Consider the following 17,225-nt stretch of genomic DNA (forward strand, 5'->3'; position numbering starts at 1 on the left):
AATAACAAAACACTAGCGACAATGGAAAGTAAACAAAAGAGTGTAGAAGAGCGCAAGAGTTCATCGGGATCTCGTTGCGTGGCATCGCTTCAGACAACAAACAAATCACGTCTCTGAAGTCCTCAAAGTTCAGGCAACAAAAGCAAAACATTGATGTACGACGAGGGAATTTCCGCGCGGGAGAAAATTGTGGTAGCAATAACGTGTTGCATTTAACGAAAGAGAAAAACTACAGTATCTTGAAGATCGTTTACAGTTTATTGTGGATAACATCTTCAGGTAGTATACAATATGCTCTAATTACATATAGAAACGGTTATCAATACATTGTGTATAGTTTTCCTTCATCGTAAATGTAGATTGTCAATATTCCCGTTAACGCAAGCCCCTTCGTAGCCTTTGAAGCATTAATTCTAATAAAATAAAAGATGGAATCCCTATCCCTGATCATCAATCGATTGCCTTAACTTAGGTTTCCACTCTTCCCTACTTCTCCTTTCTTTGTAGCTTTTCATCCCTATATGTTGTATTATTTAGCACATATATTTCAAACGCAGCCTTCCTGTAGGTATTTTTCTTTCTGCCATTCTCTCCATAGCTAATAAGATAATACCTCCATGTCGCATAATATGTTCTATCTCGCCTTTTCGAAATACTCTTCGGTAACTCTTCTTTTCTCCTTCATTTTCAACACTCTTTCATTTGATACCTCCCTTATCCACTCTTCTGGTTTTCAACATACTTCTACTGTAACACCACATTTCGAACGTTTTTAATTCTGTTTTCCCTGTGGGCACGGTGACTCAGTGGTAGAACGCTTATTTCTGGTACGTGGGGATCCCTGGTTCGATCCCCGATCAAGTAATTTTGTGGTGAACAACATTGTGTCCGTGAGTTTCCTCAGGGTACTCCAGTTTCCTTCCACATTCTCATTCCACCAATTCACCTGTCTTCCTTAGCCTAAGGGGCATAATCGTCACTCAGACGTTAAACTCAAAGATGTCATTTTTTTTGGTTTCACTCTTCTACTAGAGTCCATCAGTGATGTCATGGGTCACAGCTTTTGTCCGGGTCATCCGAGTCTCCGTGTCGCTTCTCAGACACAGACTGACCGAGTTACCCGGACAGACTCGGTGACCCGGCGATTCAGAAAAACCGAAATGTCAGCTCTGCAGCATTTTATATTTGATTAATAATGTTCGTTGGTTGGGCTCAGATATTCATTTGTTTAGTTCTCGGTACGACATTTTCTAATCAAGATACCACGATTTCAATATTTCATATTTTCACAAATATAATTTCATGTATATTCGTCTTCCCATACGTATCCATCATATCCCATATGAAATGAATTAACAAAACACTGTTTTGGCTCACGACAAGTTTTATAAGACGACTAAACATTGACAATTTCTCATAATTGAAACATGTAGCTTATCTTTTCTGTGATTTTGACGCGTTTGTTCTCTGACAAACCTTGTAGTTATCTTTCAGTGCAATCCTTAACATACAGAAACAACAAGCAAGTAAGAAAACTTTATTTAATGAAAAGGCAATGATGGACGGGAGAATCATGTTTATTAGAATTGAAGTTGTAGTCTTACACATACTCCCCATGTATATGATTACGTTACGTCTCCAGGTCCCACTGGTTAGCGCCGAGGCATTTCTTCGATCGTGCTCAATGTATCTGACCTACCAATATTTTCGCAGAATTACCTTCATCCCTAGTTCATTCAAAATTACCTCGAAAGCTAATCTTCTGAAATCATTATACTGGGTACGAGAGCTGCCGAGAGACACTTTATACCTGCTTCAATTGAGAGTGATATCATTCATTAGATTGTGGAGGCACCAAGGGCGCCGATTTCTCTGTAATTTTGTTTTTTTTTTGGGGGGGGGGCATTCAGATGCAGAAGGTATATATATAAAGATTTTAAGACAAAATGTTCTCAAATTATGCCAAATATTGTACACTCATAAATACAATAGGGGACCCAGATGAGCTTTGGGGGGCCCGGGCCCCCTCGGCCCCAGGATCGGCGCCCTTGGGAGGCACACACACACACACACAAAAGTAATGTTCCAAGAGAGAAAACAAGAAATTAATATAGAACTTGGGTGAGCATTCAACAGTACAAAATACCGTAATATATTCTAGAAGTAAAGGTATGGCATACAAAAATATATAGTCTATCATTTTGACTTTTTTCTAGCACTAGTGTTTCTGGAACAAACACACAAACTAGAAAAAGAAAAGCTATCTTCTGTCATCGTAAATCGCACGAGTTAATAAATCAGTGAAAATTAAATGGAAAAATTATTTCCTTTCTTTCATAATTTACACACAACAGTTAATGAAATGTTACATATTCATAGGCCAAGTTTAGTTAGATGCTGTTTTTTTTTCTTTTTTTACTATACTGTTAGACAATAGATTCGTAGGACAACAGAATTAGATACAGTAAGAGAAGTTGCAGTTAAAATTCCAAACTTCCATCTAATTTGGTTCCTTCCCTCTCTTTCTTGCCATACACTGTAGTTTCACCCTCGTCTTAGCATCACGTTAAAACTCTTCTTGTTGTATGATAATAATAGCATAGGAACGAGAAGATAGCCCTGGAGTAATTTTCACAGCTGGATACGCTGGTTGCCAAAGGCATTCCTTTCCAACCCTTATTTACGGGGTTGAATAGGTGACGTCGTGTTCGTAGGTGCGAGGGAACACACCATGGAACTCCGCCCAACTTATTTTCCTTCCGAAAGGAAAGAAGGAAGGAAAAGAAACGTCACAATAGACGAAGAAGGAAAGATTATTCTTTTTTGGCGGGAGAACAGTGTATATTTTTCTGTGCCGTTGGTAGGCGTATTTGCTGGACTCTACGGCGTCTTCAATTGCCCTGGTTGTTGATGGATTCCTCAAAAGTTGTAGTTCTCTTTTATAGTTCGTGCAGGGATGGAAATTGTATACTTTTTATTCCGTAATTCTGTCATCTATGCAGTGAATGAAACAAAAATTATTTCAACTCTCAACGAAATTGTGTATCTATTTTGTAATTTCTTCTATTTTTATATCTTAGTTTTAGGCAACGGTGCTTATAAGTACACAATCTGTTGTGTAGAAGAAGAAGAAAAATGAATTTTTATGTTGTTGATTCTAAATAGGCTATAAAGAAATAAGATTTAATCTTAGTAGCTGGAAATATATGTTGATTTTATATGTATAATTGGTACTCTTAGTTACCATAACAGCAAATAGTTGTTTATTAAAATGTTGCTATGACAACCGAAAAAGAAAAGTATAATTAATGGAGTTTGGAGAATAAAAGGTAATAATGATTCAATGTGATGTGTCTGATTTTATGTAATTTGATCGTGTTGACGTATTTTAAAATTTTACACGGACTGTGGGGCTGGAATGTAACGTAAAATAAGAATGATAACAAGCTATAATCGTTGCATTTTAAATGGTGGTTCCTATATACGTTACAAGAGTAGTAGGTTATTCGGCGTTTTTTTGGATGTAAATTCTAGGTAGACCCGTTCCCTCACTTATGGATACATACACACATTTGATTGATTAACGATAATAGGAAATTACTTTTACCGTGGTGGTCGATGCTATTAGTTAAATAATTATCTTCCATTAATATAAAGGGTGAAAAATATATTTACTCCTTATTGTATTTTTAGCGTTTATATATTTTTCAAATTTTTTGGGTAGACCCGTGCCTATCCTGAATACCTGCTAAAGCCGCCACTGAAGTTATAATTTGATTTTTTTAAACGTAAAATTGGCATCATAATCACTTTTAAATTTGAAAATATATGTAAAACAATGAAAAAATTGGAGGAGATTGTTCCATTCAAAATAAGATTTCGGGGGGAAGAAGGGAGGTTTGTAGTCAAATATCTAATAGTATTACTGTTTTTCACGTATCTTCGCTATTAGTGGGCTCTGTCAATACAAGAATCAAATTAGGCTTATAAAATGGACAGGTTAAACATATATTTCCGTCACTATTTGTTTCCGCTATGTTTCAAAGTTGTGAGCTGTATATGGAACTTACAAGGATTGTATTTTGCATTGACTTATAAATATCATAATAAGGGACAGAATTGCAATGTTTATTTAAATTTCTGAAAAAGGGAATTTTAAAGAACAAATAGATCAATGATAATTAAGGGATGAAAACTTATTTACATGAAAATAAAGTGAAATATATATACCAATCTTATGTTTCCTTTACCTAACAGACGTATTACAAGGAACCAAAAATATGAGTTTTAGATCTTAGCACTTTGTATAATAGTTTATCGTAAGATGTTGATATTTTTGACTCTGAAAATTATGTTAAGAACAAAGTCTCTGTTAATATGATACATATTATAAACATTTATTTATTTTTATTATTTTAAATTTTTCTTCTTTCTTTTTTATTTCTTATATACCTTGTTACATTGCTTCAGTGTAAAACATTTATAAATAAATAAATAAATTGAGAACGGAAGTGACGGAATGACTTAAATAATCTAATTACTTAGGGCCTCATTCCGTACCGGCTTAAGACAACGCAACGCAAAATTTGAGTTTCAGTTTACGATAATTGGCACTACAGATGTAATTACTTATTACATTATTCGCGTTCCGTTGTGATCCATGAATTTTGCGAACACCGTTACAGGTGAGGCCTGTAGTTTTTTAAATTCTATTTCCCTTGTAACATAGACAGTAGGCCCAATAGTAGAAAACGATAGGTCAGTTAACTACCAACGTTGGCCTGTCGTTGTATTTGGTAGTCTTACCGACTATCTATCAACCAACTCAATTGAGAACGTAGTCGTCTCGAGAGAAGATAAGTTTGTCGTTGGGAGTTTGAAATCGAAGCTATTGGTTAAATGATGGCAAATTGTTGGTTGGCCAATATACACGTTAAACTACCTTGGGCCAACTTGTTTTCAACAACACTTGCAATTTCCAAACCATGTTGAGCATTAGTGAACGTTACATTACATTACGTTACATCAACAAATGACCAGGCCATAATAAGAGCCGTACCTCGGGGACACTTTCTATTATTCTGAACCTCTTTTCTACCCCTGCCGTGACGGTTCACTGAACGCACAGCTTTTTCTAAATCTGTGTTCTACTTTGCGTATAATGCTTTTTGTTTCATAGGCCAATTAGACCCTGGACTACGAACATTTAGTAATTCAAATTGAATTTTTCCTTTTAAAAAATAAACGTGTATCAACACCGTTATCTAGCAGAATGTGATTGATAACAAAAAACAAAATGTACATATGATATACTTGGTTTTAAAAGTTTCCAACTCTGATGTTCGGAGTGCGGAAGGTCTTTGAAGGAAGACAATCCAGGAGCATTGAAAAAGAATTGAAGACATGATGATGCCTGTCATTAGTTTCAGGTAAGTTGCATGGATGGAACGATTTTCTATTTTGTAGCTTTTGTTCTTTCCTCGGTGGTACAGGTTCGCCGCCATCATTGTATAGCTACCAACAAATCACAAAGCCATGTTGCCAGGTTAGAGTGTTAAGATAGCTATGTGCACAAAGTTATTCTACAGCAGGGGCGTACTCACGGAAGGGCGAGGGTCCATCGGGACCGGAACTTTCTAACTTAACATATATTTGTACACTTTGTCAATAAAACTGTACTTGTTTAACCACTGGCGTCTTTGGCATGTAAAATTGGGGGGGGGGGGATATCAAAGAAAGTGATTTAAATGGTACTACCTAGACCAACCTGTTTATTAACTTCGATTCTATTTGTTACCTTTCTGCTTACCTTCACGGACATGCTAAGGTATATCAAGAACTCGATTACAATCGTTTCACAGCCTGAATATTATATTCCAAATAAATATAATAATTATTATTTATATGATATTCTGTCGTTAGTACATAATTTAAATTAGAATAAAATATTGAATATTTTGTACTTCAAAATATTGGAGGGGACGCGTCCCCCTCGTCCCCCCCGCCAGAGACGCCCGTGCGTTTAACAGGGAAATGATTGATGTAGCATGAAAATTTGATCTTATATTTCATATTTACTCTTTTCTCTTATAAAAACAATCTAGTTTCATAATTTTCTTTTGAAAATATAGGTGGAAGTATTTGACACTTACTTATCGTCCTTTCCAGTGCAGAATAATACCCGTTCAACATATATAGACGTAGTATCTTATAGTATTGGACCCCAGCCCGACCCAAGGCTTGGATCTCTTCCTAGGGGGCCGCGGTGGCTCAGTGGTAGAGCGTTCACCTCTGGTGCTTGGGGTCCCGGGTTCGATCCCAGCCCCCGCCAAGTGAACTTTGTGGTGGACAAACACCGTGTGCGTGGGTTTTCTCGGGGTTCTCCCGTTTCCTCCCACTCTTCATTCCACCATTTCATTCATTTCTCATAATCACCGTCTCCTTTAGCCTAACCGGCATAACCGTGAGACGTAAAACTCAAAGATTTCATTTCATTTTGGATCTCTTCCAACAAAAATGTCTGGGTGCGTGCCTTGTTTAGAGATAAACCCTGCGAAGCAAATAAGGAAAACCAATAGCCTACCTATAAAACGGACTCAAGAGAAGAAAACGAATCAAGTAGTAGTAGTAGCAGTAATATTTGATTTAGAATTTATATATATATATATATATATATATATATATATATATATATATATATATATATATATATATATATATATATATATATATATATATATATATATGTGTGTGTGTGTGTGTGTGTATATATAACATTGAATTTGCGTCATTTCTTGATAAAACATTCGCAGCCAAGTTTGCTTCTTTTTTTTTTTTTTTTAATCCAAATCACTAGTGAATACTTGCTTCCAGGAATGGTCCAGAGGGAAATATCTCCAGAAGTTATGAAATATCTTCTGGAATCATGTCTCTGCCCAAAGTGTGCTACCAGTATTTTCGCAGTATTGTTTTTTATCGTCATGACTATTAGTAAATTCATAAGCAGGTTAATCGGGATTGGGGTGGAGGATGTATCCAAGTGTCTTTATTATACATACCGCAACTATTAAAACTTTCAATTCCTATTACGTGTGCAACCCTTACGTTTTCTTTCTTTTTATCTTTCGTAGGGGGCGCGGCGGCTTAGTGGTAGAGCGTTCACCTTTGACGCTTGGGGTCTCTTGTTTCTATCCCAGCTCGCGCCTTGTGGACAAACACCGTGCTCGTGGGTTTTCTTGGGGTTCTCCAGTTTCTTCCCACTTTCTTCATTCCACCATTTCATTCATTTCTCATAATCACCGTCTTCTTTAGCCTAACCGGCATAAACGTTTGAGGTAAAAGTAAAGATTTCATTTTTTTCCGTTGGACTTTTATGAGTTATATACAAATACTGATCCTTGCTCACAAATACTGATCACTCACCTCTTTGAAAAAAAAAATGTATTCTTACTCACAGTCGGAATAAAAATCGAAGAAAAAAAACTTTTCACTGGTGAATTGAGATCATAATTCACAAAAGTATTAGAATTTCCTATGTACAATTACCGGAACATGACCTTCTAAAACAAGGTGGATGGAAAATATTTTTTAAAAAACAAGATTGTACGTGCTTCATAATCAATATCATCACTGCTAATCAATGCTCATCTTTTTTCTCTGTTTATAGTGTTGGAGGAAAGACTGTCGAAATCTTCTTCTGGGCAATCTTGGATGTAAGATGCGATCATGACGGAATTCGTACTGTATGCGCCAGATACATTATCGAGCCATTGTGCGCCAGAGCTAAACCAGTCGGACTACTACTGCGAACCACAACCAAATATTTAATCCACAAAGCTCTTGAATATGTACAGAGTGACAGGGTGAGAAAAATCCATCATTTCGGTGTTATAGGCTGCCGAAAACATGAAAAAAAAAACTTTAAAGGTCCATAGCTCCAATACTATGGGACCTATCGTAGTCGGGTCAAGACCACTTAGGAACAAGTATGTGCCCTATCCAAATAGGTATGTTTCAGAATCTTGCGGTACTTCTGCAACAATTTTTATAAAGGGAATTTCGCTACGGGCATATACCGGTAATTTGAAGTACTCATCAACTAACTCTATAAAAATTGTTGCGGAAGTACTACAGGATTCTGAAACATGGATATTTAGATAGGACACATACTAGTTCCTAAGTGAAGTCTTGACCTGACTACCATAGGTCCCAAAGTTTTGGAGCTATGGACCATTAAAGTTCATTTTTTCATGTTTTAGCAGCCTATAGCTCCGAAAGGAAGCACCCAGATTGGTCTACACTTTTTGTCTTATCTCAGGAATCACCCCCTAAACGTTGTCGGTGTTGTTTTGAAGCACCCTGTATACAAATTCGCTCACTTCTACTGTAAAAGGCACCGCTACCATTGAAATTTTAATAACTTGCACTTTCATAATGGATTAAGTAAAGAAACATCGATGAGAACGATACCAGCAATATAAACATGTAAATAAACAAGATTATTGCCTTTTTCTTTGCATGTCTATAATTAGCCACTTTCTATTAGTCTCCAAAGTATGGAGATTATAGACTATGAATCTGGGAACAATGAGAAATGCACTTTCTTTTCCCAACTGTTGTTCTCCTTGACTTAATTAAAGGAAATTATGCCACAGCCGAAGAAATTGTTGTTTCTGTTGGTACAGGAAGCAAACAGACGGAGGATGAAAATTGCAATACAATTTGTTGCAGTAATCGCTTGCATACTTATTATGAAAGCTCAGGAAATACAGATGAAACGAACAGTCCTTTCGCAATGGTTATTTGAAAATTACAATAAGCTTATTCCTATCGTCATAATAATGTCAACTAACCATGTAATCCAATCACAGCTGAAGGATATTTTTATAATTCCTTCACATCAATGTACACCGTATATTGTGCTGTCTGTGCAAGCTGCAAGTGCAAGAACCTTCGAATATTGAAGATAAATTTATGTAACAAACAAAAATTTTAGGAATGGTCCAAAAAATGCATCAAAAGATTGCGATCTTGACCAATAATTTGTTTTTGAATCAGGGGCCATATTTTTTGAACGGCTCCTAAATCGAGTTTTTGTATTTTCTGCGGCATAAGCACATCACACTGACTATGTGAGTTATGTGATAGTTTGAGTTTAAGTACATTTTATGTAGTTCTCCATCACCAGATATAAGGCGTACAAGATTTTTTTTTTTTTTTTTTGATTGAAATATATTGAATCTTGGATCAGGGACCACAACATTTTTCAGCGACCCCTAAATCAAGTTTTTGTATTTTCTACGGAATAAGCAAATCATACTGAGTTAAGTGATAGTTCGGGTTTGGCTACACTATATGTAGTTTTCCCGATATACCTATATGGCCGATATACCCGATATACAAAATACGTGTTGGATCTTTTGATCCAAAAATTAAAAAGAATGTTGTTCTCAAATTTGTTTACGTTCCATGAATCAGTTTTTAGAAAAGAACTACGTCATGTGGTATAAGACATGTCTCTGGAAAAGATCAAGAAGTAGTAGTTTATTCTTGAAGTGGGTTTTATCGACTATTTTCTCAAAAAATTACTCCTGTGATTTTGTTCATATTTTATAAATACATATTTAATAACATGACAATATGGCATAACTCAGTTGTCCTAAAAAAATGTACGAGGAGTAGTTTATTTTTAAAGATGACTTTTTCTGGGCGATTTTCTGAGAAAAAACTCAGGCGATTTTCTTCATGTTTGATTAATAAACATTTCATTATTATTGTTGTAATGCTATATAAATCACTTCCATGAGAATATCCACAAGGGGTAGTTTGCTATTATTTTTGACAATTTTTGTAATTTTTCCACTCATGGGATTTTGCTGTTATTTTATGAACAAATATTTTTATAATTAACCCTAACATATGGCACAAGTCATTTCTTATACATAGAAAAGTCTACAAGGGGTGGTTTACTTTCGGGGATGAGGTTACTTTTGGTGGAAATTTTCCGAAAAAAGCCTTTATAATTTTGTTCATATTTCACAAGAAAATGTTTCATTAATAACAGCAGAACAGCGTAAGGAATTGAAGCGAGTAAGTTTAGTGCGACGGCCCATACTTTTCTTCTTCTTCTTCTTCTTCTTTTTTAAACTACATGCATTGCAGAAAGATCAAAGTCCATCATAGTGGATATATATGAATTGAGTTACCTTCAACTTACAAAACATTTTATTTAGCATTTTGGTTACTATTAAGCCCGTTATGCAAGGAAAGATTCAAACCCTTATTGAGTTTCACACATGAAACAAGAAGAAAAGAAAAGTAGGCAGAATAGAACAAAAATTCAAAAAGTGTATCATTTACCCACATTCTTGCCTCACCTCAGGAGAGGCAAACAAAATGACCTTTAGTATGATTCTCATTTTGACCTGGCTCACAGAACATTATAAATTGATAGTTATACATCAAACAGTCCAAGCCTGAAAATTTGATCATTCGCAGAGGTGAAAATTAATGTTAAAACATTAGGGCGAGTTGTTATAATTAAATACGCAACACAGTAGTTAGAAATTATTCATTCTAGACAAATTGTCTCAAGTTTGTGGCACTGTTGGACATCAGCATAAGAGATTGTTTTTCTGTGACTGAACATCAAGTTTTTTTTTTTTTTTTTTAAATATTATTATTTTAGCTGTACAGCACTACAAAACACATACCAGCGGAATACCTAGGCATTTACTCCTACTTTTGAATGAAACGTATTTCCTTACTTTTTAGAATTATTCCAGGACGGTTCATTGCTATGTAATTGGACTTCGCATCCAGTAGACCCGCTATGTCTATTTCGTTTCGAACAAATGATTTTAACGTTTAATTGGTCTTATTTTTACGTATTTAAATGGGGGGCTATAATTAACATTCAGGTTTCGTAATATGGACATTCAATATAAAATGTGTGATATTCAATAGATTCGATGTCCTTATGTTGAGCTGATTACATCTGCAAGAAGGTGAAAAAAATCTCAAATCGAATATTTCCAAACACCGACTTGAGGGAAGATCTATTGACTGTCAGCTTGTCCAAATCCCATGTGCTTTGAAATATAGAGAATTCTGAAATCAATATTTATGCTGTGAACGTTTGAGATTGTGATTACTTCATTAGAGGATAACACTGCGATGACTGCTCCAGAACTGGAGAATTTACAAGAATTTTAGGAATGATTCAAAAAATGGATCAAAAGATTACGATCTTGGTCAATAATTAGTTTTTGGATCAGGCGCCACAAAATTTTTCAACGGTTCCTAAATCGAGTTTTCGTATTTTCTACGAAATAAGCACATCATACTGAGTTAAGTAAAACTTTGGTTTTGCTACCCTATATGTAATCCCGATATAAAGCATACAAGAAATTTTTTTATTAAAATATAATGGATCTTTTGAACCAAAAGTGGATCATTTGATCCAAAAAGAAAAAAAAAAATGTTTGAGGAAGTTTGAAGGGCATATAAAACATATTACATTAAGGTAGGTACTATTCACCAATTCTTCCATCTTCAATAGTTAGATATTGACACCTTTACAACAAATACTATTTAAGCTTATTCTAAAGAAAATGTTCTCACAAAAAGGTATACATATTCTAAACCAAAAATTATTCTGCCTCGAAGAAAGATACAGCTAAAATGTATTGTTTCTGCGGGTGACCTTTAACCTTCGATAAAATAATCTTAAAATGTGAGATCAAACTAAAAACCTGTTGAAATGTAGTTAAGATTATTACGTTTTAATGTATCTAATCATGGTTTTTATGAAGGACACTTTTACCATAAACGGGTTTCAGAGGTCAACCAATTTCATGGTTCATTATATAAAACGTAATACGAAATTTAAAATTATGGTCTCATTTTCACTGTATTAACTGTTATTGAGGAAGGAAGAGGCTCGGCATGTACGGAACGTGATCATTGATGCTGGTATAACTGTCAACGAATACCTCCAGTGTTGGAAATAAAATCGTACGATTCATGGTTATTCCTGGAATTCCATAGCAAAAACAGAATTTGTAAGCCCAATAAATTTTGTTAAATGTCTTTTCTGCATCTTCCTTTTTTTTCTTTCTTTCTGTTTTTTTATTGTTACTATTGTGATCTTCTGTAGCTGGCCCGTTTGTTTGTGCCAGGTCTGGTATCACTGTTCTCAAATTCAGTTCAACCAAGTCTTTTCAACTCCGAAAATTTCTTTTTCGTTCTAAACCGTATATATAATAACGTAGGCTTCTTTCTATTCTTTGTTGAGAAAAATAAATCACTTGTTCTAGCGCTGGTAAAGTCCACAAACAAAAGGAAGAACAGACGCAGCGTGAAATCTTTTCCTGTGAAATCATTTGTTATGTGCGATGGTTAGATCAGTGACTGAGCAGATGACCAGTGTCCGTTGAGCGACTCCCTGTCGTGTGGCGTCCTCTATGTCACTTACACTTGACAGCTTCATTACTGACAAGCAGTCACATATGTGTCCTTTTCGCCTCTCTTTTTCTTCCTATTTTTTTCCTCGTATCTTTTCATCTCCGTCTTTCTCCCGCCTGCGCTTTGTTATGCGACCCAAGTGATTATGATGGTCGTACGCTGATTCTGTAAATGATTGGACACGCTTTCTTCCAGACCAGAAGCCTCTTGGAGAGGGATTAGGGTAATTGGAAGGTTTCCATGCCAATTAGGGACCTCACACAGCTCTTCAGAAGCGATTATTGACCATTTCTTATGACTCGCTTCCGAATTCTGATGGTAATACAGCATGCATTGGGGTAGGGAGGCGTTTTTCTTCCTGCAGATTCAGCATACACGGACATACTAAGTAAATATCATCACGGCCTCAGTAGTTAACAAGGGGACACAGTAATCTAATGGTTCGAGCGTTGGATTCACGTCCGAGTGGTCCTGGGTTCGATTATTCCCGGTCGGTGCTTCCTAATTTTCGACATCCACCCATCGTTGTGAGGCAAAATGGGGTGTCACGTGAATAAAAGATGTGATGGTCACTAGATGTAGAAAGCTCCTGATAAACCTGTTAGAGATAGGGCGACGCAGCATGCTGACCACGTATTAGCCACTGACCAAGTATTATTCACTGACCACGTATTAGTCGCTGACCACGTATTATTCAATGACCACGTACTAGTCGCTGACCACGTATTAGTCGCTGACCACGTATTAGTCGCTGACCAAGTATTAGTCGCTGACCACATATTAGTCGCTGACCACGTACTAGTCGCTGACTACGTATTAGTCGCTGACCACGTATTATTCAATGACCACGTATTAGTCGCTGACCACGTATTAGTCGCTGACCACATATTAGTCGCTGACCACGTACTAGTCGCTGACCACGTATTAGTCGCTGACCACGTATTATTCAATGACCACGTACTAGTCGCTGACCACGTATTATTCAATGACCACGTACTAGTCGCTGACCACGTATTAGTCGCTGACCATGTATTAGTCGCTGACCAAGTATTAGTCGCTGACCACGTATTAGTCGCTGACCACATATTAGTCGCTGACCACGTACTAGTCGCTGACCACGTATTAGTCGCTGACCACGTATTATTCACTGACCACGTATTATTCACTGACCACGTATTAGTCGCTGACCACGTATTATTCAATGACCACGTACTAGTCGCTGACCACGTATTATTCAATGACCACGTACTAGTCGCTGACCACGTATTAGTCGCTGACCACGTATTAGTCGCTGACTAAGTATTAGTCGCTGACCACGTATTAGTCGCTGACCACATATTAGTCGCTGACCACGTATTATTCAATGACCACGTACTAGTCGCTGACCACGTACTAGTCGCTGACCACATATTAGTCGCTGACCACGTACTAGTCGCTGACCACGTATTAGTCGCTGACCACGTATTATTCAATGATCACGTACTAGTCGCTGACCACGTATTATTCAATGACCACGTACTAGTCGCTGACCACGTATTAGTCGCTGACCACGTATTAGTCGCTGACCAAGTATTAGTCGCTGACCACGTATTAGTCGCTGACCACATATTAGTCGCTGACCACGTACTAGTCGCTGACCACGTATTATTCAATGACCACGTACTAGTCGCTAACTACGTATTAGTCGCTGACCACGTATTAGTCGCTGACCACGTATTACTCACTGACCACGTACTTGTCGAGTATTAGTCGCTGACCACGTATTAGTCGCTGACCACGTATTAGTCACTGGCCAAGTATTAGTCGCTGACCGAGTATTAGTCGCTGACCACGTATTAGTCACTGACCACGTATTAGTCGCTGACCACGTATTAGTCACTGACCGAGTATTAGTCGCTGACCACGTATTAGTCACTGACCACGTATTAGTCACTGACCGAGTATTAGTCGCTGACCACGTATTAGTCGCTGACCACGTAGACCCTATTAGTCGCTGTCCGAGTATTAGTCGCTGACCACGTATTAGTCACTGACCAAGTATTAATCGCTGATCACGTATTAGTCGCTGACCAAGTATTAGTCGCTGAACAGTATTAGTCGCTGACCAAGTATTAGTCGCTAGGCTGGACGTAGTTCAGCCGGTCGCTGACAGATGGTGTTGGGGTGGGTCAGGCCCACAAAGGGCTGTCACGCCAAATGGTTTGGTTTAGTTTTGGTCTAGGGGTGAAGTCAGTGAAGGCATGTTATACAGTGTCTTTCTCATTTTATGAGGAGGATTTCAGAAAAGAAAATCTCCAATATTGTTACCGTATAACGAAAAAAAAAAAAAAAATGTCGAAAGATAAGAGGTGCATTAATTGGTATGTCTTATTGAGTGATCGATAGATCAGAATAAAATATGCGCACTAGCCATACATCAACGTCGACTTTTTTCTGAGGCATTCCAGGTGTATGACAAGATGGTGCCTCTATCAATGGGGGTTTTTGGAAACAACTTCAAAACATTTTTTGAAATGAATCCTCACACAAACATATTATATCGAGTCTACGTACATACGACTAACAATGGTTCACATATGCGTAATTTTAAAGTTACTGCACGCCGAAAATTGATCGGAACGATATAAAAAACGGAGTTGTAACCCAACAATGGAACATCAGATTAAAAAAAACAGTGGCTACACTGTGCCTAGTTCGTTTCTACAGTGCATACCTCATGAATTTCCTTCTATACTTCGAGTCTAATTCTAAGGAGCAGGGTAGCTCAGTGGTACATTGCTTACCTCTTGTGCATAGGGTCCCTGATTCTATCCCCGGCCAAGTAAGATTGTGGTGGAGAACATCGTGTCCTTGGCTTTTCTCGGAGTACTCCCGTTTCCTTCAACTTTTTCATTCCACTGATTCTTTCATCACCATTCACTTGCTTTAATCATCGTCTCCATACCCTCGAGCGCATAGGCTAATTCTGTCGCACCCACTGTTCCTACATCAACTATTAACTTAAGAATGTAGATTCGAAATAAAAGAAATGCCTCTCAGGACATAAGACGACAAATAAGTTTTTCCTCTGTCGTCTTTTTTTAAATTTATGTACTTGATTTTTGGAAGTTATCCTGTTAAAATTTTACACTCCGTAATAAAAGAGAATTAAATACTACAAAGAGATAATTATTTGATATTTAGCATTAATTATAAAAGATACATAGCCTATTATCTAAGTTGGTTCATCAATATTCATACCCAAACAAACATGAAAGTCACTCACAGCACAGAATATCTAGTTTTTCTGATTTTAACAAAATAAATTTGCGGAGTGTAACTTCATGAAATGCAAAGATACGGTGTAAATTTGTGACCTATTACAGACTCAGTAATGTTGCCCACGAGATTCTCTCGTCTCAAAAACGAGACGAGATTTGCCATGTTTCCCGTCTCATCTCGCGTCTTAAAATGTAGGTACACTCATGTCCAAAATTATTGTCGCATGTCTATAAATATGTTGTTCTACGAATATAATTTGATAACGAATTCGCCCGGTATTTCTTATAATGTTAGTATGTGTGTAATCGACAAAGACATGTATGTGACAAATTTCATGTCAAAAGAGCAGTAAATAATAACAATAAAACGAAAATAAAACTTTCTTGTCCATTTAGCAACATTTTGTTCTACTCATTCTAATTTTCGTATTTATAATTCTTTTCCTATGAAATTTACAACAAACATACATTTCAAGATTATACACATAGTATCAATCAATATTAAAAGTACCCTGCAAAATCATTATCAAATTATATTCTTACAAGAAGACAGTTAAAGATGTGCGACAATCATTTTGGACATGACTGTACTTTTAGTTCTTGTGAGCGGAACTTTTCCGTACTACAATATTTCTGTTTGACAATGTTTATTTTAGAAACTGAAATGAAATGAAATTTTTCAGTTTAACCTCTCACGTTTATGCCCTTTAGGCTAAGGGAGACGGATGATTAAGGCAAGTGAATGATGATGGAAGAATTGGTGGAATGAGAATTATTTCTCTTCTCTTATAAAATGAAATCTTTTAGTTTAACATCCAACGATTATTCCCTTTAGGCTAAGGGAGACGGATGATTAAGGCAAGTGAATGATGATGGAAGAAATGGTGGAATGAGAATTATTTCTCTTCTCTTATAAAATGAAATCTTTTAGTTTAACATCCAACGATTATTCCCTTTAGGCTAAGGGAGACGGATGATTAAGGCAAGTGAATGATGATGGAAGAAATGGTGGAATGAGAATTATTTCTCTTCTCTTATAAAATGAAATCTTTTAGTTTAACATCCAACGATTATTCCCTTTAGGCTAAGGGAGACGGATGATTAAGGCAAGTGAATGATGATGGAAGAATTGGTGGAATGAGAATTATTTCTCTTCTCTTATAAAATGAAATCTTTTAGTTTAACATCCAACGATTATTCCCTTTAGGCTAAGGGAGACGGATGATTAAGGCAAGTGAATGATGATGGAAGAATTGGTGGAATGAGAATTATTTCTCTTCTCTTATAAAATGAAATCTTTTAGTTTAACATCCAACGATTATGTCCTTTAGGCTAAGGGAGACGGATGATTAAGGCAAGTGAATGATGATGGAAGAAATGGTGGAATGAGAATTATTTCTCTTCTCTTATAAAATGAAATCTTTTAGTTTAACATCCAACGATTATTCCCTTTAGGCTAAGGGAGACGGATGATTAAGGCAAGTGAATGATGATGGAAGA

At 36.6% G+C, this 17,225-nt stretch overlaps 1 long non-coding RNA gene across 2 annotated transcripts in view; it reads left to right on the forward strand.

Moving 5' to 3' along the window:
• Positions 1 to 5,347: 5,347 nt before the first annotated feature.
• The window catches only part of LOC145684589 (uncharacterized), a 99,367-nt gene continuing 87,489 nt past the window's right edge, over positions 5,348 to 17,225 (forward strand). For both annotated transcript variants that reach the window (XR_014131330.1, XR_014131331.1), the window contains exon 1: positions 5,348 to 5,429. This is a non-coding gene — a long non-coding RNA (uncharacterized LOC145684589). The remainder of the gene's footprint in view (positions 5,430 to 17,225) is intronic.

Source organism: Thermobia domestica, chromosome 5, assembly GCF_964235325.1.
Source record: "Thermobia domestica chromosome 5, izTheDome1.hap1.1, whole genome shotgun sequence".
NCBI lineage: Eukaryota > Metazoa > Arthropoda > Insecta > Zygentoma > Lepismatidae > Thermobia > Thermobia domestica.